The sequence below is a fragment of the Harpia harpyja genome, chromosome 22 (assembly GCF_026419915.1).
Source record: "Harpia harpyja isolate bHarHar1 chromosome 22, bHarHar1 primary haplotype, whole genome shotgun sequence".
Taxonomy (NCBI): Eukaryota; Metazoa; Chordata; class Aves; order Accipitriformes; family Accipitridae; genus Harpia; species Harpia harpyja.
The window spans coordinates 6,767,309-6,790,646 of NC_068961.1; the positions used below are offsets into that span (position 1 = coordinate 6,767,309).

The 23,338-nt window shown below is 37.4% G+C and overlaps 1 long non-coding RNA gene across 1 annotated transcript; it reads right to left on the bottom strand.

The window, feature by feature from the left end:
- Positions 1–799: 799 nt before the first annotated feature.
- On the bottom strand, positions 800–21,844 carry LOC128135278 (uncharacterized). The gene is made up of 3 exons (XR_008233037.1): positions 21,281–21,844; positions 20,476–20,590; positions 800–1,031 (listed from the first exon to the last, which is right to left on the bottom strand). It is a non-coding gene; the product is annotated as an uncharacterized LOC128135278 (long non-coding RNA).
- Positions 21,845–23,338: the final 1,494 nt, after the last annotated feature.

Here is a 23,338-nt window from a genome sequence, read left to right on the forward strand (position 1 = left end):
AATAGTAATGGTAATTGCCAGGTCTTATAAATTTTTTCGTACGCTGACTGCAAGAAGCTTAGAAGCATAAGTAATTTATTTGCTTAAAGGGGTAGGCAGCAGTTGAACAGGGCTTGTCAATAGCTCAGTAATATCTAAACAATTGAGGTTAAGTGTCCAATAATATATTTATATATTAATATACATATAAAAGTACACATATGTATTGATATAGATCTCCAAAGGGAGTGGGTTGGTTTGGTTGTTTTTTTTCAGGAAAATTCTAACATTCTGAAAAGTTTTGAAATCATCATTCAGAAACATTTTTGCATAAAGAAAATGAGAGAGAAGTAAAATACTTAATTAGACAGAGAAACAGATATACCAGCTGTGTGCCAATTCCTTACTATCTGTTGGAGTACAGATAAAAAAGAAGATAATTATGGGATATATATACTGAGGGGTACTGAATTTGTCTTTTTTTCTTAAAATTTAAGGAATAATTTTTATGCATTCTGTTAATCCCTAGCTATTGCCCAACTTCTTGAAATAGAGAATTTTTTGTTCCATTGACCTCAGATGAACTTTTGAAAAAACAAGGTCAGTAATGAGTAGATGCAACAGTCAACATATAAATTGCTAGCTAAAAAAAGTATCTGACTCTTCCTGTTTTTCATACAGAGATGAATAGGGTATTTACCACATTAGTACAGTGTGCTAGGAACATACCTTCCACAATTCTCCCCAGAAGAAAATGAGCAGTCTCACACAGCTGATGTGTAACTTGGGGAAGGAAGCAAAGCATTTCAGCACAAAGAACTGAGAGTACGCTACTAGACTCAGCCCTGGATCCATGTATGGAGACACGATAATGGAAGGCAGGCCCTCTCCCAGTTTCAGGTATGCATGTATGATATAAAATGCTTCTCTGAGCATTTGTGAGTCCTATTTTTTCACATTCCACCTCGGTCAGCTGGTGATCAGGTTCTGGTGCCAGTACCGTGTAGGCAGGGACTCAAAATGAGTACAAATATTAGCAGGTGAGAAGGCTGCTAGAAAAGGATAAAGCAGAGTTTTACTTTTGAGGATAGTTAGTAAGACACTTGGATGACATAATTTTGCATGGAAAGGAAAAACCCATTACAATCAACCACTGAGTTAAGCGACATTGTCACTTCAGTATCTTTGTTGACTCAAAAATCTTGCCTACATTATCAGACACGAGGAATAGACTAACTATTTGGCAACAGAATTAGCCAAATCCATAAATAGCATTTTTTTTTTTTAAAGTGTATATGGGGCACAGGTATCCTTACCATCATTTGAAACAAACTTTCACTACACAAAAAACTTAGAGAACAGCTTGAATATGCTTTTGCAACATCACCAGTTTGGGAGTCATTCTTACCACAGTTTCTAAAACAGATTCATTTCACTACTATGAATCCCCTACAAAGCAATCAGAAAATTAAGGAGCATGGAAAAAAGCTGTTTGTGTGTCAGCAAAGACATACAGTTACTTTTAGAAGCATCAAAATTGCAGGGAGATATAAATTCTTATTATGTATACATACAAGACGTATGGGTTTCTTTGGTCAGATTACAAGGATCATTCTCTTGGAAGGAAATGAGAGCTAAAAATATTTCATGCTAGCTGTATCTTCTATTAAACGGTGTGCTGTTTCTGTCTATAACATCTCAAAAAGGACTGTATTGTTTATCAGCAGTTATAGTCTGCTTATGAACTGAAAGCATAAACATGTTAAAGTTTAAATTATAAGGACAAGTTTGGATGAGCTCAGCTGTATAGAGCACTATATTTTTTAAATCAGCTCAGGTGTACTGATTTACACCTCAAAATTTGACCTTCTGTCTTTGCAACAGAGGTGACACAAAGTATAACCCCTGAAGAGGAGAAGCATGATTTCCTGATAAAATAATCTTCTGATAACATATAGGCTGAAAAAGAAATATGCTGTAGTTCTGTCTCTGTTACAAAAAGTCGCTTAATCTCCTTGGTTGAGATTCACTTCCATGCTGCAATTTATGCACCCTCTGAGACTGAGCTTGAGGAAGTTAGTGATGCACAGACCTGAGTGAATTTACTCTTACTTAGTTCTTTGTCTGAAAATCCAGAATAACAGTTTCTCTACCTGCAAGAGGTAGATGTATTTTAATAATATTCTTGATCCTTCACACATTGCAGATGTGGAGACTGTATTCGTAACATTCTTTGTGTAAGGTTTGTAGCAGTTCTGCTCCAAAACCATGTGAATAATTTTATACTACTGATCCATTTATTCCAATGCAAATTGTAGCATAAAATACCTCTTAATTAAAGTTGTTGAGCCTGTCTTGAGCCTGAACATCTCTAAGCTTTGGCTATGCATACAAACGTGCTTCTCAGAGCATTTTTTAGTACCATGTTTTTCATACGTGAAATCTTCAGCATTGTGCAGCTAACAAAATGCAATAGCTCTCATGCACACTTTTCAGGCTGAAGTGATACAATTCAGTGTGTTTCAATGTTCAGGCTGAAGCATTGCTTGAACTGTTGTGACTCATCGAACTTTAAATATTCCTTGTCTTCTCTGAGAACAATTCAAGGCCATCAGATAATGTGGCAGCCATTCATTTTGCAACAAAGCCTGTGGCTCAGTAGCAGAGATGGAAGATTTAACACAAAAAACACTCCTAACATTCTTTAGAAGTACTAGCAGCCCACTGCTGCTATTTCCCTGAAATGAATGTGCTGTCTTTATTCATTATTCACTCCTTTTCCTTTTAACTGAAATCAGTTTGGGGTGGGGGGTGTGGGGGGAATAATAAAAAAAAAAGACAGTCTTCCCTTGGTAGGTCTTATTTCATCACTGACAGACTTTGACTCAAGTCTTTGTGTTACAAAGTCTGATATTTTTCATTTGATATTAACAGGATTTTTGCTGTATCCTTATTAAGAATCCTTCTTAATTCTAAACTCTTAACACTTCCCATGGAAATGAATTCTGTAATCTGATATTTCAGACAACAAACATATTTGTTCTGTATTTGCTGTTTTTCAATATATTAAGTTATTCCTTTGCTTTCATATTTCAGAAAATTTCGCCATCTACTAAATCTAGAAGCCCCATGTCCAGTCTTTATTGTATTATTTTACTGAATTCATAGACTCAGAGCGAAATTTAAGTTCCACTTTTGCCCCTTCTGGGAAACCTGTTCCTGTGCTTAACTATTCCTACCCTGAAGAATTTTTTTCGTATGTCAAATCAAAATTTCCCTATTTGCAAGTTGTGTCCATTGCCCTCTGTCCTTTTGTTGTGCACCTTTGAGTAGAGTCTGGCACTGTATTTTCTAGAACCATCCATATAGGTAAATGAAAACTACAGTTAGATTCCCCTTCTCTTCCCCACACTAAACAAACTCATTTCCCTCAGTCTCTCATTGTACTGTTGTATCCTGAACAGAATAAAAATAATTTATGCAAATAATTTTGATCTCATAACAGTAACACTGCCATGGATAGATGTGTATAATTGAAAAGTAGTTGCAAAACCATATTCTATAATGTATGCATGCACACATGTGCACATGCACACAAACACTTTAGTGAACCACTGCTCTGTAGAATGAATTTTCAATGACCATAAAACAAGAATGTATGTGTGATCGGGTCATTGAACAAGAATATATTGGAATACACTGGAACTACCAGAAAGTCTCTTCTGGAAAACCCTACCAAGATAAAGTATCTTAAAAAAATGTTAAGACACATCTGAGAAATGCGAGTTGTGCTATCAAGGAATTACATCTTGATGGATACTAAAGTCATGGAGCCACATACAGAAATAATATCAGAAAACTGTATCTTGAAGCGTGCAGAGTAAAAACAGGAAACTAGTTTGGGAAAATCTCTCAACTATTATATTGGGATTGCTTAACATGACCAAGTATATAATATTTTGAAGTCTCCCACAACTGATAGTATAGATCAAATTGTCTTTAGATTGTTTATATGAGATTGCAGCATAAATCAGTAGCTGTCTGGGCTCTGCTGCTTCAAGACAGGGTAGGCAGAACTGATCATTATTGTTTCCTGCAATTTTGCCTGTATAAGAGTTATCTCAAAGGAAATAAATAAATACATCTCTGTTACAAGCTTTCTATCTAGTATCACACCATTGGCACATGGCTGTAAGTTTTGTGCAACTGTCATGTAGTTCAGTTTCTTTTATTCTGTGTCTACCCCCTGCAATGGCTCCAGTCTGTCAATCTCTCTCTTGTAATGTGGGGCCCAAAAGTGAACACAGTATTCAGGAAGTGGTCTAACAAGTGCTAAGTAGAGGGAAATAATAATTTCCTTTGACCTTCTGGCTACGCTCTTGCTAATGCAGCCCAGCACACAGTTAGCTTTCACCGTAGCAAGAGTGCAACGTTGACTCATGTTGAACTTGTCATTCACCAGGACCCTGAATTTCTCTTCAGCAAAGCTTCAGCCCGTGAGGTCATTGCCCAGCCTGTATCGATGCATGGTGGTGTTCCATCCCCAGTGCAGAACCCGGCATTCACTTTTATGGGACTTCATGAGGCTCCTGTTGGTTCATTCCTCCAGCTTGGAGGGGTCCCTCTGAATGGCAGTCCTGGTACCCAGCATACTGATCCTTTGTACCAGTGTGCCCAGTTTAATTCATCTTTATGCTATTCAATTCAAAGAGTTAACATATAATATTATAGCCATTGCTTCCTAGACTACAGGACAATTTAAAACATTAACTAGATCTTCACTTTACCTTGACTATAGCTAGGAGTGAGGACTAGTTGTAGGTAGTTCATGCTATTTTATTTTCCTGATAAGATTTTCTAGATATAAAATTACATTAAAATATTTATTGTGTGTATATTGCTCGGTCCAAAGGAGAGTAACCCAAATAACGACAGAACAAGAGATAAAATATTGGCTTACCGGAAAAAAAGAACAAACAACCCACCAAACTTAAAAGCCAGATGTTGAGAAAACCTGACTGAAATGGTGCTAAATAATGACTGAGTAACAGAACAGAGATATGTGATTTGGTATGACATACATAAAAAATAAATTATTTAATTTGGAAAAGTAGTCATATTTTATAGTAGAACTTGAGCTGAGGTAAAAGTATAGGCATGTCTGATGTTTGGGGTTTTTTTTTCTTCTAAAAGAGGAAACATAATGAACATTTTTTGACTGAAAACCTCAAGCCTGGGGTCCAAAGAAAGACCTATATCCACCCTTGCTTTTTATCTTTTCTTATAAGTTCCTGATGAACTACCATTCAAAAAAGTTACAATAATCTGCTTTTTTTAAAATGAAAATGAAAAGATGCCATAGGCAAAGCTTCCATACTTAAATGAGTTAGTTTTCCTCAACAATAAAATGCCTTATGTTCAAAACCAGTATTCTACTGAAATCCCCTTTATATGAAAAGGAATTTGAGATTCTAGGATCAGAATTCAAAGGAAATTAGGCTCTATCTATCTCATTTATTTACACAAGAGCCAAATTTTCCACTGGAGCTGACAGTGAAGTATTTCACTGAAATCATACAGATTTTGTATGAAAGGGAAGTGATCTCAGTTTTTATTTTTTGTTTCCGAATAAGCACAATCACTCAAACCTAGATTTTTCTAAGTGCAACTGCCTCTTACCAAGCTAAAAGAATTCCCTTTGAAAATTTCTTTTGTTGAAAAGAAACCTAAAAAAGGTCTAACTGCTGGGCAGTCACCACTCTGCTAGAAGATAACTAGCTCATTTACTGATTTCCATCCATGTATCTGCAAGCCTGCTGCTTCAGAACAGAGTACAGAAACTGCCCTTGATTTAGAATATCTACACATGCTCTTCCCCAGTAGGAAATTTGTTTCATAACTCAAAGAGGTTTGATATACAAGTTTTCCTAGTGTAACGCCAGAAGTGTAAGTAAACACTTTTACAATTAAGGTACTAGTCATCCTTTTTACACGACTTTTTTTCAGGGTAATATTATTAAGCAAATAAATATTATTAAGCAGTCAAATTTTACATAATTTGTACACCTCCAAGAGCAAGTGCAAGCAAACACTCAATAATCAGTAATAAAATGCTACATACATTTCCTATACCTCCAGCTCAGTCTTTCCTCGCCTGTTGAAAGGGATCAATTTACATTTCAGATAGTAGGCTTTCCTTGCTTCCCGCAGCTTCTGGCAGAGGCAGCAAATTTTCAGTCTGAATTAATGGAAGTGACAAAGAACCAAATGCCGTTTTATCACTTTCTAATCCAGTGAGTCAAGGGTCGTCCCTACCATGTGAAACTTTTGCAGAGAACTTTATTGCTAAGGTATGTTCCACTATAAAATAGTTTACTTTGAAAGGAAACAGCTAATTTTGGATACCAGATGCTAGAGTCTTCTCTAATTCCTGCAGGTTTTGTGCTACAGTTTTAAACCAAAAGGCAAGCAAACAGACAACAGAAAATGGCTGAGGCTCTGTATTCAAAATGAACCTGGCACCTTCCTTAAGATACACACACAGAGTTCAGAGCCTTGCACCAGCTTTAGGACTTGGACAGACCGATTCCCCAAACTGTCATCCTTCCTAACATTTGTTCAGCTTTATTGACATCAGTGACCTTGGATGGATTCTTAATTAGGCATTAATTAGATCTGCTCTGAGCAGAATAAAATGATACCATATTAAAATCGTAAGCAACAGCCTCCCTGTGCTAAGGCTCCAAACGCTGGCAACACTAGTTAAGGGGAACAGATGTTAGGAGCAGAAGAATCAGGGACGGGGGGAAAAGCATCCAGTGAAAGCAGGCCACAGGTTTGTTGTGTTTTTAAAAATATCTTGTCACCTCATGTGTCACTTTAATGGTGCCTTTCTAAAAGAAGATCTTTCAAACACTTTTTTTTAAGCCAGCTATTCACTTTCTTGTGACCCTAATGTACATTTGAGTTTCAGTGTGGTGCTGCTTTCTGCAACTGGGGTGCAGGAGGATAACAGTCTTGAGCGATACTCTTCTTTAGCAACATTGAATTCAAGATCTCTCAACCTCCTTTTCACTGTGCACAAACCACACATAGACAGTGTCTGTGTGATACTATTATGTTTCTCTCTGATTTTACATGGGTGCAGCAAGTATTAGATAATGCAAAAGTAATGTAGGGAATATATTTTGTGATGTTGAAGAAGCCTTCATTTTATGTAGTCAGAATAATCTCTTCTGCCACTGTATTTTATGAATCCCGATGAATGGCACAAATATATGTAAAAGATAAAATACACAGTATACAACATGATGTAATATATAACATAATGATACATAATTAATAACATATAATGTATAATATATAATATTCAATATACAACATAGTTTTAATATAACACATATAATGTGATATAATTCATATGATATTTTAAATAATAATATTGGAACTCTGTTTTTTTCAGACATTTCTGTCTTTTTCCATGTGTTTATATTGCTTTTAATGAAGGAGAAAGGAAATTTTCTTTAGCGTTTCAAGGTACCACTCAGTCTTATTGTCATCGCTGACCTAACTGTATTGTGCAGTTCACAGAAAAAAGAAAATGTTTTTGTATTTTTGTTGACCTCATGCTTTCACAAACTTCATTGCCACTTATCTCTCACACAAACAGGATATATTCTGTCCACTGAAGGCAAAGGAGAAGTGATCACAGCACTGTGAACAACCCAAACTAAATAAAATATTAAGGCAGAAGCCACAGAATCCTTAATCACTCTGTACTGCAAGTATACAAATATACCTGCCTTCCACCTTCACACAGTTAACTAGCCAAGATAAGAAGAACAAACTGCTGAGTCCACAGTAAAACTGGTATCAGAGGAAAATGTATCCTCCACGCCACCTCAAGAGGTCTTCAATAATGAAAATTTTGAGGACTTTTGAAGTGTGTTGAATACCGTTATCCACTGTGACTTGCCTTTTCATAAATACGAAGACAGAACTATCCCTTTGTACAATTTAATTTCTCTTCATGGTTATAATTGTAAAAGCTTGAGCTAGAATTTAATTGGAATCACTGGAACTCAGTAATGCCACTGGTATCTGAACGAAGTATTTTATTACATAAAAGGATGATATATTTTATTATAAAATAATTTTAAATTTAAATATTGCTTACATTCAGTCTCCACTGATTTGGACTTTAAATGCATTTTCTGCAGGGCTTTCTTAAGAACCTAGGAAATGCTGTGTTATTTAACTAGATGTCTGTCTAAAGCCATATTTTAAAAGCAGAGTATGGTTTCAATAGTAATCAGTATGACACAAACCATACCAGGGTTAGAAAGCCCCTTTACAGGCGGGTAATTTACCCTCATAAGGAATTTCCTCTTTGACCACTCAAATGGCTGGCTTGTGCTTTAAAGAACAGTTTCATATTTCTTAAAAAACTATATAAAATATTACTTTGCTCTCAAAAAAAGTTTAATAATCTTTAAAACCTTCTAACTTCTTTGCCTCAGTGGTGCCTTCTGGCAATAAAAATTGCTGATTAATTATGCATTTAGAAAAAAGACCCACTTCTTTTATCTATTTCTGACCAAGGCTCTCCTTAAGTAAATTGCACCACAGGAATCAAGATCTGAGTCTCCTTTCTCTTCTAACTTCTTCATATTGTGCATTGCATTTTCACTGAACACAAAAGATGTAATGCAGTGGGAAAGTAAGCCCCAGTCCAACGATGACAAAAGCATAAATTACAGCCTCAGTCAGAAATGGAAACAAAGATAAAAGAAGTCTTTGCAGGACAAAATCCAGAGACAGCAGCACCATTTATTATTATCTCTAACAATCTAAATGCAGCAGGGAATCCTTTGGGCATGTTACACTACACATCTTACTAACAAGACTCCCCTTTGATACCAACCCCATTTTCAAATATATTTCCTGTGGCCTAACAGCATTATCTTTACCTTGCGTGAAAGTGATATCACTGACCTCATTTTGCTCAGAGAAAATGTAGGACACCCTGATATCTACCCTCCCAAACTTCCTTCAATATAAAAGAGCACTGACAGACAGTAGCCTCATGTCATAGACACACTGTAGCTCCTGAGTCACAGAGGCTGCAGAAGGGCAATCTCTAATTTACCTTCCAGGTCTCTCCATGTAGGAAAAAAAAAAAGGAAAAAAAAAAAAAAGGAGTCATTCCTACACAGTAGTCTTTCCAATTAATTTTCTGATGGGACATTAGTGTAAGAAAACCACAAGATATATGGAAATGAAAATTTCTGTTTAAATGGTCCAGAAATAAAACTAAGTTAATCATTAAAAAGCATAATATATTATGAAAATACATGAATACTTTGAATATCACAAAGTGTAAGGAGAGAAGGAATAGGAAGATTTGAAGTAGGCTGAAACAACCTGTCAGCCCATCAAGGCATAGCTGTTTATATTAATTTTTTTTCTGTTTTCCCCAAGCCCAGAAGCATTTAATTAACACCCCATGTAAAAGACATTGTTTGAAGTCATAGCACTAATAAAATCAATGGCAAAGCTGTCAGCAACTTTGTGAGACACAGGGTTTCACTAGTGGCTCCTCTAGAAGTTGTTCTGAATTAGATTTTTCTTCAATTTCCTATCATTGTTGTTGTTATTGTCATTATTATTATTGCCATAATAATGATAATAATGATAATGATAATAATAATAACAACAACAATTTTTTTCCTGACCAAGACTTGAAAGAATATCTTTTTGTTTTCATTAGGCATGAAAGAAAAGAAATCCAGCGGGGCAGCCCATAAGCATATGTGGAAGGTAAGAACATCTCCTTCATGGAGGTGACCCCATCAAGGACCTCATCAGTGCAAAAGGGATAATAAGCAAAGGGGGAACTGCTAAACAAGAAGACACACAGACATGAAGCCGATGATGGACGAGGGACAGCAGAGACAGCGCCAAGGGTGAAAAGTCTCCAGTCACCAACCGATGGGCCATTGAGAAACTGCGGGCACAGCTTTGGAGAGGAACGGCCTGGGCTTTGTCACTCGTTAGAAGGGGGAAGCAAGAACATGGGGATTTGGGATACAGAGGCGAGTGTCGGAGGGAGCATATAGAGGAAGAGGAAGGGGAGGAGCGAAGGGAGAACAGGCGGGCAGGGTTGTCTATAAGTGTCGGCTGCGTGCAGGCCGTGGCTGGTCTGTCCCAGCCCTGCGCCTCATGTCCCCAGCCCGGCCTGTCTTCTCCTTCAGTCCTGTGGTAGTGTGAGGGACTGAAAGAGTTCATGTCTCAAACCTTGTGGTGGGGCAAGTTCTGCTTAATGACTAACTCCGTGTAACAACGAACTCTGCCTAGCAAGGAAGCCCAGGTGAAAAGCTGCTGATCGGCACCCATCAGCGACGGGAAGGGGAGGGCAGGCCGGAGGGTGCACAGCTCCCTGGTCTGAGGTGCTGTTCTGATGCACTGAGCAGGACAGCTCACCGTGCAGGGAAGGGGAAGTTACTTCCCAAACGACCCCCAAGTCCCAAAGGCTCACAAACAGCTCATGACACCTAATTAGCCTAATGAGTTCGAGTGCCCGCGTGAAGGAGGGGCAAGGACGATAAAAGGACACAAACCAAAACCCCACATGCGCGCGCCCACCGAACCAGACCCCTCGGCTGACTGCACCTATGCTGGACCCAGGACCAGTGAAATCTTTCTCTTTCCCCTTTTGTCTCTCTGTTTTGTTCTCTCTTTCTTTTTCCTTTTCCATAATCCCTCCACCTCATCCCTTTAGACATAAAACTGTTGACCAAGTCTGGGACTAAGAGCGGATCCAGCCGCCCCTGGGCTCCTCTCTGAGAAGGAGTCTGGAAAGCAAGGGGGTCTCCTCTGAACCTCGGGACTCAACAGGAGAGATCTCCTTATTCCCTGAATTGATGTACATGGTTACCATGGGTTACACGGTTCACTGAGGTAATTTCATGCCAACTCCTGTTGTAAGAAACCTGGCCACCTGCTGTTATGCCTCCCCAGTTGAGTTTGCTTCTGCCATGGGTAAAATGTTTAACTGATCGTTTGGTGTCGTTTCACCTTAATTTAGCCGGAGGGAATTCCGAATTTCACACAACTCCCTGGTCTGTCCAGCCCTGGTCGTGACAGGTAGGTCTCCCTGCGCCACCCCATTTCTTATCCTGTGTGGGTGCTGTAGGGATGAGGTGCCAGTTGCTGGGGGTGTGAGTGCATTTGGGGCCAGGCACCACAGTCAGATGAGGGTGGGTGCCCTGGGATGGTGGTGGCAGCAGCTGGAGCCACTGGGGTCTCAGGGACACCAACCAGAGCAGGTAGGGGACTCGGCCTCAGCTGCACGGGGGGACCAGCTGAGTGGGGCGAGTAGAGGGGCTGAGTGCCAGGTGCCTGGTGCTGGTGGCTGGGATGGGAGGCAAGTGTCTGTATTTCCCCTAAACCTGGTACTGGGCAGCGGCACCAGGCAGGCGGTGGGGCTGTGCCAGTATTTGGGAGGACCCATGAGCTTGGGGTGGCTGTGAGACAAACATGTTTGTTGGTGAGCACCAGGAGGGACTTGAATGTGAGTCAGGGACCTGTGGGGCAGGTAGGGGGTCCCAGGATTTGGGCACGGGTACCAGACGGACAGAGGGGCAGTACCAGAACTAAGAGACAGTTGACAGTTGACTGACACAGTGTTTGTGTGAGCGCTGCATCTGTGTGCTGCTGAAGGCAGCACCTTGTCTGTGGCAGTATGTGTAATATCGGATGTGTGTGTTTGCGAGCGTGTGCGTGTCTGTGTATGTGTCTTTGGGATACATGCTCAACTTTGCTACGGTTGAACCTACAAACAGGAAAGTGGCAGCTGTGTCCCCTAGCCTGGGCAGAGACCCTGGGTCTCTGGGCAGGAGGAAACCCTGGTCCTGGAGCTGCTGGAGGCTGCATCTGCTTACAGCATCCCTTAGCACAGGGAAAGGACAAAAAAGATATTGGCTAAAATTATGTTTTTGCTGTTCTTTGAAGAATTTCAACATAAGAAGTATCTATAACAAATTATCTGATAAGCGGAGGAGTTAATAAACATTAATGTGCCATTGCTGTAACCCCTGCTTACCTCTCATTTAATACCTGTCTTGGATACATCATAGCTGCATTGAATTCACAGGTTTCTTCTAACGGCTTTATACCTTAATTTTCCCCCAGAATATTCTAAGCTCTTCCACAGTACTTGTCTTTACCTACTGTGGCTTATGTGGTCTCTGCAGTACTTCAGTTATTTTTACCTTCCTTTGTGTTTCTTAGGTTTTTTTTTTTGGCCTGCCTGCACCATAACAGGGAACACATAATATCCTTCTTTAGAAAGTAAAAAAGTGAAGGCAGACCCCCATACTTTCACTTTGAAGTTTTTATGTATTCATATTTGAATTGTGTTGTAACTGAAAAAGTTGTTAGAACTCAAGAACAAAATCACATGCAGTATGCTTTTCTGTATCTTGAATAAATGTCCTCAATTCAAGGCTGTTTTGTAGATAGTTGAAAAATCACTGTGTTGTGTCCTTTCCACAACATTTAGGCAGACTTAAAATACATAGTAGAAATGTAAGTGACTCATCTGAAGGATATGACTATAAACAAGTAGAGACAATACATGCAGACCATGGTACAAGATGTACCTGTTAGTATTTTCTCTAGGTGATGCTTTAAAAAGCTAGCTATTCACCAGCATGGCCTTGTCTCGATTGAATAACAGAAAAATATCAGGTATCTTACATTAAGATCTCAATCAAGAAACATGACAGGTTTGACATTTAAAATGTGAGTGATGTGACAGTCACAACAAGATACATCTTACAGCTACATCAGTGGATTTATACATTTGCAAGAAGTCTGAATTATGTCTTCATGAGCAGGTGGTGTTTTCAATGTGAAACTCTTCCAAAGCTATCACTCACACGACAAAAAATATATCCTTTCATAGCTGACAGGTTTTATATCAAGTAGTGCTTGAAAGCAGGCAAAGATCTGATAAAACAACATGCAACAGGTCATATCTAGGTAAACATACCTCCAGATGTTTACCATGGTAAACTGTGAAGACTGTGTTTTATCAGTAGACAAAGTGAGGGAGGGTTTTGGTTACTGTTATTTTTATGTCAGCAATATACTTTTCATTTAAGGAAACAAGAAACAAGATATCACTAACTTATGTTTCAGGAGGTTTTTTTTATTTGTCACTAATGGTATACATAGTCTGTGTTCTTATAAATTTTAACCAAATAAAAATGAGCATTTTCTCATGATCAATGAGAAATAAGTAAGGATGTAAGGCCAACTAGTATGAGATGTCTAATTCCAGTAATGCACAGAAGCACCTAAAATGGAACTTGGACATAAATTAAAAATCTAAATACAAAATTTTCACCCAAAAACATGCTCAGCCATTGACTAAGTCCAGAAGTACTTACACACCATATGCACTGTACCACCAATGAGTAGTATATTTCAGCATGCTGTAGTTATTCTATCCTACTGTCAGCTTGGTATATAATTATTGTTCAAAATAAACAGATGATACTCTAAGGACTTCCCAAACACATATTAACTGAAATGTTACATATTCTTACTTTCTCTTGTGTGTGCTCTCAATGTAAAACTGAGTGAGCTAGAGAATTTGAGGAGCTGAAGCAAAAGAGACCTAGAATTTATTTTGATTAAAAATCTATTAAAATCTCTCCAAAACTACAGAGAAGAAGCAGAAGAAGGGACTGAAAATCTACCTAAATGTGTATTATATTGAGAAGGAGATCACTTAAGAAGGGAACCTGTAAATATTGGGAAAGCGTTTTTTTGAGGAATATAAATTAAATACTTTAGAAAGATATAGGGAAAGTCTAAGATGTTTAAGGCCTGGCAAAATGCTTTAAAATGGATAAGGCAAGACTGACAATGTGAATGGGAGAACAGTAATGGAAGTTATATGAGGGTTACTGTATTATAACAGCATCCAAACGGACACCGCAGTTATGTTGTGGAAGAAGTAATCAGATAATATCTTCTGAAAGAAGTGCCACATGACGTAGCAGTTCAGCAACAATTAATTATAACAAACAATTGTCAAGCTGAAGATGACACCATGACAGGAGGATATATATTAAAAAAAAAGAGATATCTGAGAACTCACACAGGTCTTGAAAAAAGGCATGAACAGAGAAGGGCAGATGTATATGGGAAGGAGTCACCTAAGTGCAGGTCTATTAGTCCAGCTGAAATATTATGAGATGCTTTGAAAATAGTTTTGAAAGAATGACACAGACAGAGATAAGTGGGGAAAAAACACCATAAAATTCTGTGTGGCTTTCAAAAATAAAGCTCATGCTAGACTGTAAAAGTTAGTTTATTTTCTAGACAAGAATGAAGTAGTATTAGTCAAACATTTAAGGTGGCTTTTCATGAGAAATTTTAAGTGAAGGCTGTGAATATTGGGATTGGCGCAGGAATGTAAAATGCATAAGACACTATTGAAACTGAGAAACTCGAAACGACTGAGATTTATGTTGGAACACTATCAGGCTAGAAGAAAATATGGAAGTTTTCAAGTATCTATTTTAGGACACAAGTTGCTTAATATTTTCGTGTTACTGACTTAAGATTAACTGTGAGAAGTTAATTTTCTTGATCACATAAGTTTGGGAGATATTATCAAAACAGAGGAAGACTGAAATGTTAAGCAGGAATGCTACAATGAACTTAAAAACTGGAATCATATACTACAGTTTATATACACTAAAGTGTTGTGTGAAAGCATGCAGCTGTGGACTTAAAGCAGTTACTTGGAGATTGTTACGCTGGGTTAACTTTTAGTGCAGAATCTCTCAAACTGGCCTACAAAGAAAGAGGAGAAATAATTGGGTCATATATAAACCTAACATCAGAAATATTTTTTTCATACTTAAGGCATCTATTAACTGATTGGTACTCTGAAGAGTAAAATTTCACGTGCCTGATGCATACATACCTGCCAACATCAAGTGTTCATGTTTACATCATTCACCTAACTATCTAAAACTTCTTTGAATTATAGTCAATTGAAGCTGGGTTATGTCCCAGTGCTGATGTGAATGCTGCACTTTGCAACAATATTCTAGTGCCTGCAAAGTGGAGGGGAAAATAGAGAAAGAGCAGATGTGTGCACCTGTCTCTCTGTGAGTATTATGTTTGATGGACAGTGACTTATCAGCACACCTCCCTGACACTCAGCGTTGCAGTGAATGAACGGACTTTGCTCCTTTCCCTGCTGCAGAAGACTCAGTGGCAGATGAGAAGCCTCCTAAAATGGCATATCCCTTAAGCACTGCTTATTTACCAAGTGCATTTGTTTATTCAGCAGATCTTTCTCCCCCTCTGAAATCATCTTGTGAATATAGTGATGCTGAGGGTAATTAAGAAAAGATACAGATCGATTTCATAGTAGACAAACATATCTTCCAGTGGCTTTCTTGGCACTTTTCTAGGCAATAGGTTAAGGCCTATGAACTCTATCAGTAAGAAGTTTTTATTGATCATGCCAGTCATTTGGAGGTTACTTTGCGCATTTATGGCACATCAATGATATGTTCAGCAGCGGATCTGCAAAGTTACCTCTAGTTTTCCAGAATTAACAGGCTGTGGGTATTATTCTACTTTTCTATTATAAACTCAGATTTCTATAAGGATCATGAGCAGATATATTTATTTTTCTAAAATATTATATGATAGGCATATTATCTAAAATAGGTCATACAATATTATCTCTATTCTACAATTTTCATTATTATAAAGTCAAGTCTATTGATTCTATTAAAGTGAGAATATGATTTTTAGAATTGTGCCCCAACCTAATTATAGTTCTAAAAGGTTTTGTGGATTAAATATATGATTGAATTACCTGAGGGGCCGGGGATGGTGGTCGTGGCGGAAGTATCTATCCAGAGCGACTTAATACAAGGAGACAGAATACAGGGCTAGATGAACCTTTGGTCTGTCTCGTTCCTATGTTTTCATATTCTCATCAACTATGTTTTCTTCTGAATTTAAACACATTATTTCAGAAAACTTCAGCTATGCTTTAATGTAAGTGTTGTATGTCTTTGTACACAATACCAACTTACTAGAGAGTACAGACCAATGTGCCCCCAAAATTCACTACCTACTTAAAAAGATGATCAGGTAATGATGCTGATGAATAAAAGCTGTTCAGTTTGAAATACATGGGCTGCCACATTAGCTGTTCAATCAAAGACAAGAAAATGAAATAACAGCTTGAGTCAATCTCACACTTCACATGATTTTAAATTTTGCATTGAAACTTTTTTTACTGGGAACTTCAGTGGACCTGTCTCCTAAAATTTTCTCTCACTCGCCTCAAAAAAAGAATCCAGAAAAAAATATCATAGACACTTACTGTATTTTTTTTTCCTGTTACAGAAGAGAAAGATCTTTCATATTGTGCTTTTTCATGGCCTTGAGAAAACTTGAGTTAAAAAAAAAGTAGAAGAATCAAAAAGATGTAGCTTTCATTGAAACTCACAAGTAGTTTTGAAATCTTAAGTCAAGTAAACCTCAGTCAATAGCAATTTTCATTACCAATCTGGAGGTCTGCTGCATTTTTCAAAAAGGTTCCTTGACATTCATAAACCTTTTAATATCCTTGACCCCACCATAGAGTATTCTTTTTTGCTAAGAAATGTGTTTACTTTTGAAATATTAAAGAAAGAAGGCCTATCAACCCCTGCTCCCAAACATTTTAATAGATTTCTGTCTTCCATCTTTATTCTGTCCATTGGGAATGGGAAGATACATAGCATTTAACATCCTACCAACACTGACAACTGATGTAAAACGCTAGAAGGATTCAGTGCAAATCAATGGGCACAAGCAGCGTTTCAGGCCTACATACCATGCTGAGATGTAAGCCAAGCCAGAAGTATAGATGTGTGTTTCGTGGTTATTTCCTTTAACATGTGTGAATATGTATGTGTATACATGAGAGAGATAAAGCAAAGGGAATGTGTACTCTGAAAATATTTTATTAACTGGGAACTCTTTTTCAGTACTGAAGAAATAACTTCATATATAAATGCACTTTTTTCCATGATGCAGTTTTTTCGATCTTCTAAAAACCTGTTAATAATAATTATCATTTATATTAGAATAACATTTCCTTCCTTCCTTTATTTCCTTATAATTTTAGAACACTCATCATGTCCAACCCTTCCTACTGATGTATAATTTTTGTAAAAACCAAGATAGCAATAAAACTGCGATTACATAGCTAAATGATTTGTCTCTAGCACCCAAAAGACATACTTTTTAATGACTGACTGCTTCACTGGTTTCTATTTGAGGAGTGCAGGTAGAACTCTGTGGTTCAGAAGAAAATCTCTGCCTAAGAAAAATGCATAATCTGATTTACTGAAGAAATTCCTCAAAAAAAGGGCATTTTCAAAAGGACATATATATTTTTCCATATTTGAGGTATCAGATGCTGTCAGTAACAAAAATGGGGTTGAGTAGATCGTGTGTGCAAAATAACCTAAAGGTACATTATTGCATTGCTGTCATCAACACCATCTACTTTCATCCTAGATGTTCATTAACCTGGCAGCAGACCAGCTAACTTGTTATAGCTGCTGTGAAGATACAGTGTCCGATATAATTAATTACATCTCTCCCCTTTTCTTTCATACTCACAGCAAAAAGACTAATGATGTCCTGTTTTCCCAGAGTTATCATCTACAGTTTTGTCAATGATAGATTGCATATAAGTGCTATTGTCAAACAGCCCAGGAATGAATTACAAGTTAATTGCAGAGATATCATATCCAAAAGCTACATATTTGTTAAAAAGGTGGGGGTAGGTATGCCTTTTGAGACCTGGCTCTTTAATTAAAAGAAGACCCTAATAAACAAAGGAGCCAAGTCTGCATCAGTTATTCTGACAGGAATGAAAGTTTGGGAACACAGCAAGCAGAGACTATTTCTCCATACCAAGGAGCTAATGTGAGGATCAAAATCTCATCTAATGGAACGATTTTCATTGTGGAAGTGTTAGTCTTTTTAATAAAAGCAAACTTCAGACTCTCCTTTCTAAGGCATGTACAAATTGCCTGTTTAAAATAACACGCTAAAATATGTTATTAAACGTCTCACCTGAATCTGACTGTTTACCTGTTATACAGCCAATATTAAAACAAATCTTATCCTTTAAAATTTTTTTGCTATGCTCATATGAGGTTCCTGGTCTTTTCATTTCCCACACGCTCCCCCTGAATAGACTCCTCAAACAGAGTTTTGTGTTTTTGTGAGACAGACATAAGTAACTCTTGCTCTCCTCTTCTAATGAAACACTTCTTGGTATCAGGTAGGAAGCTAGGACATGAATGAAAGATGGTTCTTTTGCCTTTAATTAGCTTGTTAATACAATAGTAGATAGTGAATGCATCTGTTGATATATTTAAAAATATTCATTTTAGAAGTTTTTCTGGACTCCTAAATAGCAATCATCCTCATTTTTAAGTATTACCCACAGTTTCCACCCATATTGCAGTAGAATATTGTGCTGAAGCTTGGATATGAGTGTGAGGAACTCCCTAGTGAATATTAATCTTGAAATCAAAATTCTTAGCCAAATGATACAAAATCATTAGTAGTATTAGCATAATAAATAGTCAAGGTTATGGAATTTGACACCCGGAATAGAGTCAATTTAATGTTTAATTATTCATTCAAATGACTTTCATTTATTTATGCTAAATGCATTTTTGGATTAAAAATATATGAGATTTTTATGAAAGGAATCAAATTTTATCCCAGTTTTTAAGTGTTTCTGTAGTTTAAACTAGAACATAATTAGCTATGAGCAGGGGGGAAAGGGAGCCTGTTTTGCTGCATAATAGTTTAAGAATTAATGGATGGAAAATATGTGGAATGTTCAAAAAAAAGAACCCCAAAACACTTGCAAAAGAATATTACTTGAAGCTAATTTAAGTCTAATCTAACTGAAGTTAATGATTACTTAATTCTTGAGAAACATTTAAGTGGGCATCGGGTTCAGAGGATTTTGGCCTGAGTTTTCCAGTACACAACAGTTGAATGCTAGACCAGAAATACTGTGGTTGGCTTGAGTATCTACTAGATCTGGGCCTTGATGAACATCCATTTCTTATTTGATGATGAGGTAAGATTCAAGAATGCCTCTGTCTCCCTTCCTCCTGCATGTCCTCTTCTTCTCTTTAAAGGAAATGGGGTAGGGCACTACAGGGCCTTGGGTAACACCATATAGACCATTGCAACCCTGGGACTACACACCACCTTTTCATCTTTCAGTGAGAGCAGTAGGAGCCCACATTGTCTTCTGCTGAAAGTTTAAAACCACTTCTTTACAGCAGGGCTTTCTCCTCATGGCACTAATTTCCATGGCATGAGGTCAGTCCCCAAAATAATAAAGCTCAGCCATTGCCAAAGTAAAGGGTTCAGTATCCAAGGAAAACTCCTTCATCGTTTCAGTCAGAAGACTGTAACTCCCCGCACTTCAGCCCCTCTGAATCTTCTCTCAGGATGACCACAGAACCCCTCAGGGAAAAGAAAAATTTGCCCAAATACCACTGAAGGACACTTCAGACATCTTTGAACAATCTTTCTGACTCTCTGCAAGCTCAGGCCCATCTTAGTACACTGGATGTCCTTCAGACTTTCTTTTTTGAGGATATACATGGCCATTAAAACTGTTAGAAATATTTGAACATTACATGCTTGCAGGATTTCAGATGCTGTAGCCCAAAGGGCTTACCTGTAATGGCTGCAGCTAAAGCCATCTTTTCTCATGACATCGTACCTATTTAAAAGATGATTCCTACTACATTTTTCTACCTTTGACTAAGAGTATCAGGATCTAGAAAGTATGCTTCTCTTTTTAGCCATATATCATACCTCTCTCTGCTAGAGGAGTCCTTTCTATTGCAATGTCTCAACTACATATATTTTTCTTTCCTGCTCCATCCAACGTGGAGGAGCCTTCCTATGTATCTCACAGCTGCATCAATCCACAGTTGATAATTTTTCACATATTTAGTATGCTAAAAAGTACCACACCCTTTACCTAATCTTCAACATTCCAATGTTACTTCTACATATCATTTGTCTACAAGGTGTTACAGACTTTAATGTCTTTCATTTTAAAAACCAAACAAAGAAAACCCGAGGAATATGTCTAGTGTTTCAGTTATTTGAAAGATGCCATATACTAAAGAGAGAAAAGTTTAGGATTTAACTTACTGCTCTAATATGTGGTGGGGTTTTTTCGAACTAGCATTTCTCATATGCTTAGATCATCATAGCAACTATAATATTATCAACGTACTGAGAAATGCATTCAGAAAACTTTCAAGCAGTAAACAACTGTTTCACATTTATCAACAAATTGATTCAATTTATTCAACATTTATTAAAACAAAGAAAATATTATTTTACCATGATCACCCTCATTTTAGAAGGTACTATGGTTGTGTACAACGGCGGTTTGAGAAACTTCACAGTCAAAGTATGTACGTATTCATAGTCATGTATTCAGAGCATATGGTAAGTCCTGAAAAAGACAAGTTTAGTCGATACCACTCGAAAAAACATATGGAACTCGTCACAATCCCTCACCTGCCATAATTTATTGCACCAGTAAGTAATCATACTAAGCCACTGAGAAATCAGTTAATTATTAGATGGGTACTTTTAAAATTTTGTATCATAAAGACATTTAACAACAAAATCTAGTTTTCTAATGAAATGTCCTTAATTAAATAATGTAGTATTTTATTTGTCTTTTTTTTACAAGGAAGGTGATTTTTTTTGTAGTTTATTACTTCTTTTGTAAAAATGTAAAATTTTTCTTTTTCTGAACAAATAAGTTCATAGGATTTTTTTATGTTTTCTTCTTTTTCAGTAGGCAATGGAAATTATTTTTGTTATATTTTGCTATCTAGAAACAAACAATTCTGTTGAATTGTTTTATAAGTCTTTAAAGAAGCAAAAAGTATATTTTACCAGAGCCTTGCCTGGAGAATTGTTTTTTTTTTTCTCATCAGTTCCTGAGTTACTACACATGAGATTTACAATTTCAATATAGTTATGCAACAGCAGAGTGTGTCTGCTAAACAAGACAAGCCACATTAGTAAAGTCCATAGTAGGCACCACTAAATACTATAGCATAACGAGATAATCAACATCTAGCTGTTTTCACAATAACTTTATACAGTAATTGCACAATAAAGTAATGTTTACCTTTCAGAATCTGATACTTGTTTTAAAGCAGCTATTCAGTAAGTCTTTCTGTTGTTGCACCACATGCACTTAATATATTCAGTCTTTCAGGTCAAGCAGTAAAGGCTCTTCTTTTCAACCAAAGTGAAAGACAAATGCATGCTTACTGCTTCCATATCCCTATGTATGTATTGCATATAAACCAATGTTTTACATTAAGTCCAGAAATCAAAAGTATGGCTTTTTCCATTCTAAGGCAGTCTTTCTCTATTTCTATGGTCCTCGCATGGTGTCCTTCTGATTTCAGATTCTTTGTGGTGCTGACTATGCATTACTTTTCTGTGGATCCAGGAGAAAATTCTGAATTATTACACAGACCTTCTTTACAGCGTTATGAAAATTTTACATCTTTTTCTAGCCTTTAGGAAATGGTACAGTCACTTACCAATTCAGACTGACAAATCCTTGTCAGCATTTCCTGTATATGCAATGGCTAAATTCACCTAGAAAGTTATCTTGTCACACTATGTTCTCATAGCTGATGAAAGAAATTACAGCCTGCTGAAAGCCCAGGAGAAAGGACGTAAAATTGGCAGCACAAAATCATCTCTCTGCCTTTTTCTGTGTGATAACCAAACCATATATAGTTGAGCATAGGATGCTCAGTTAATTTCAGATATGTTGAAGTGACATGGCAACACTTAAACACTTTAAGATACCAGAAGTGAAAGTCCTGACATTAGCAATAAGGCAGGTAGAGAGGCAACAATAGCTAAAGTGTAGCTGAGGGAGGCTGACCACCACCTAGTTCAATTTTCTGATGCCAGAGTCACCTTAGGGACATTTATTAATGTTAATGAAGTTAACATGGCTAGTAAATTCTTCTGTGGTTGACAAAGTAAATGTTTAAAGACCATTGGAAGTCTAACTTATAAGTGGTAGAATTCCTATTTACTCGCACATGTGTATGAGCATGGCGGAAGAAATAAAATACAGAAGCCGAATGTATGATGTTGTCCTGGGTTTGGCTGGGATAGAGTTAATTTTCACGGGAAACTAGGAGGGGGCACAGCCAGGACAGATGACCCGAACCAGCCAAGGGGATATTCCATACCATGTGATGTCATGCTCAGTATATAAGTGGGGAGCGGGCTGGGGGAGCGGAGTGGTATCGCAGCAGGGGAAGTGGCGGAGCATCAGGTTTTGGGTGGTGAGCGATTGCATTGTGCGGCTCTCACTTTGTATTTTTTTTTTATTAGTACTATTGTTATTATTGTAACTTCTCTCCTTGTGTTGTCCCAGTACATTGTCCTTATTGAGGTTCTGCCTTCTTTTTTTTCCTCCTTTCTGATTCTCCTCCCTATCCCACCCAGGGGGAAGAGTGAGCGAGCAAGCAGCCTCCTGCTGTTTTGTTGCCAGCTGGGCTTAAACCAGGACAGATGTCACAGCCATTTTTGAAACAATTGTAACTAGCTAACTGAAGAAAATAAAATTTAAAAGTAATTTAGGGAAGAATAATTCTTAGTCTATGATCAGCAACAGCGAGCCATTACTATAGACCCATAGTGCCTCTTCTCCTCCCCTCACCCAACACCTACTTCAGCAATTAATAATTTGCACAGCTTCTTCCACATTCAGTTAGCTGCTTTTATTCAGAGTCCCAGTGATAAGATCTTACTCTACATCCATCTGTCTTTCTTAGTTGTATGCCAGGGCATCAATAGAATAATACTGAGAAAAAGAGAGCAACAATGTCCTGCCTTTCAGTCCTGGTAACCGTTCTGGTGATCTTTTGGTTGCCAGATAAACATCCTTTAGGCAAAGTCCAATTCACGCTCTTCAACTCTATACTTGAACAGTGCTGATGAAGTTTCTGCGTGAATAATCTTCTAAAATTCAATGAATTTTCTCCTGCAGATTTGAAAATTGAGATTTTATTTAGAGTTTCATATCTTGGTTAAATGAGGGCAGACTTCCTGAAGAACAGTAAAAATGATATCATGCTACCTTGACAGCATGATGACCATCTGTCATTAAACCATAAATTTTGCTCTTGTTGAACTTTGTAGTGAAAAAATT